The sequence below is a fragment of the Chrysochloris asiatica genome, unplaced genomic scaffold (genome assembly GCF_000296735.1).
Source record: "Chrysochloris asiatica unplaced genomic scaffold, ChrAsi1.0 scaffold00004, whole genome shotgun sequence".
NCBI classification, from domain to species: Eukaryota; Metazoa; Chordata; class Mammalia; order Afrosoricida; family Chrysochloridae; genus Chrysochloris; species Chrysochloris asiatica.
Genome location: NW_006408522.1, coordinates 3,153,167 through 3,155,153, shown reverse-complemented (window position 1 = coordinate 3,155,153; position 1,987 = coordinate 3,153,167). Strand labels below are relative to the sequence as shown.

General features: G+C 42.5%; 1 protein-coding gene across 1 annotated transcript in view; it reads left to right on the top strand.

Moving 5' to 3' along the window:
* SLC24A1 (solute carrier family 24 (sodium/potassium/calcium exchanger), member 1) overlaps positions 1-1,987 on the top strand; it is a 31,642-nt gene that overhangs the window by 7,432 nt on the left and 22,223 nt on the right.

The following is a 1,987-nucleotide window of genomic DNA, read 5'->3' as shown; positions in this document are numbered from 1 at the left end:
TTTATACATATATCATTTTCTTGGAGCTAGAGGACGTGTTCAGGCTAATGTACAGAATGGAGATTGACCTTGTCTCTGGGGGGAACTAAAAACTGAGGCCTTGTCTATTTAAAATGCTTTCCTGAGCCTGACTAGAGTTTAGTCAAGCAGTCTCTAGGTAGGCAAAATCAGGTAAAATCAGTTTGGTCCTTACAGTAAAAGTGGTGCTAAAAGATGATTCATCTTTCTTGTGTGAACAGCAAACTTTTGCGTGTCTTGTTGAATTCTAAAATGGGCCACAACCCCCATGAATGAGTTCAAGGCAGAAGGAATGGGTTCACTTCCAACAGGCAGAAGGTAGGTTAGACACAAGCAAGAACTCAACAACAGTTATGTTAAAAATGAATCTGTTTTCTAGGCGTTCATGTCTGTCCTGACTTTTTTCTGTATTATACTTTCAACATAGAGGAATTGTCTCAGTGGGGAAAAAGCTTATTCACAATTCCACCTCATGAAGTGTGTTTTAGCTTTCCATTTTTCTGGGTCAGGTTAAGACGCTTAGTCAGTTGGCATGAGAAGGAGAGGAAATAGATTTGGTTTTGGCTGCAGCAGAAGCCAACTGCAGCCCCTAGGCTTCCCACATCCAGATGAACCTCAGAACACCCAGAAATGAAGATCGCTTTTCCTCAGGGCAGGACTATCTTGAGCAAAGGGAGTTTCTTAGTGTCCCAGCTCCTCCAGGGTGAAAATGAAGGCAGTGGAAGTTAAGTGATTGAATTCTCCCTTTCTGTGTGGGAGATGAGTTTGATTCCCGGCCAATGCACCGCATGTCAGTGGAGGCTTGCAAGTTACTATGATGCGGGACAGGTTTCCACAGTGCTCCTAGGCTAACTAGGAAGCCAGGCCTGATGATTTACTTCCAAAATATTAGCCAGTGAAAACCTTGTGGATCATAATGATCCAAATTATAACCAGTCATGGGGATGGTACAGGACTAGGCAACATTTCATTCCACTGTGCTTGTGGCCAACCTGAGTTGGGGGTTGGCTTGACGGCAGCTAACAAGAATAAGAACAATATTTCAGATGAAAGTAACCCAAAACGCCATGCCTCTGTGTACCTTGGGGGATGTAGAAAGAAGGAGACAGCCAGTAACTATCAGACATGATTGAATGGCTGTCAGGTCAATGGGAAGGACCATGAGATTACACCCCGTTCCACTTTATCCCACTTCCGTTGGCCTCAAGCTGCTGACTGGCGTGGTGGAAGGCTCTCAGATCAAGCTCTGGGGAGATCCAACTTTGCCCTCTTCCCCTAAGGATTTCCTTGAGATTGAATTATCAAAATATTCATTTGAATTTGCAAAATGCCTTCCCTCCACATTTTTTCATCTTTCTTTTTTTAATTTAAGGTTTTTATTGTGGATTGAGTGAAAGTTTACAGGGTATATCATCAGTTTTACTTTCAACAAATCATATACCTTGTTTCATTACATTGATTATAATCCCCTCCATGTACCATCAGTTAACAGTATTTCTCTTTAGCTTTTTAAAAACCAACCAAACAAACAAAAAACCACTCAGGCATATATAATAATTTACATCTCCAAAGGGCACATTCAGCAAGTCTGCTCCTGGCCACCAGCTCTTAGTCCCTCTCTTATTAGTACATAAATCTAGAGTCCTCAGCCGCACCCCCTCTCCATGCCCCCATCTCTGCCTCCATCTCTGGCGCTGCTGCTTCCCTGGATGAGGTCCTGCATTCTACTTGTGCGTTCCTCTCTTGATGGTCCTAGGGTCCTTTTATTCTGGACTGTAAGATTAACCACTCCCCTTTTTTTGTTACAAAACTTTTACCTTTACAATTGTGACAGTCGCGATTAGTCATGATAACAATTATTCACTATTGAATCTTACGAATCTTATTCCCATCTCTTTTCACCAGACCCATCTAGACAAGATGACAGCTATTCAGTGGGGACTCTTTCTTTCCCCCATACTCTTAAACT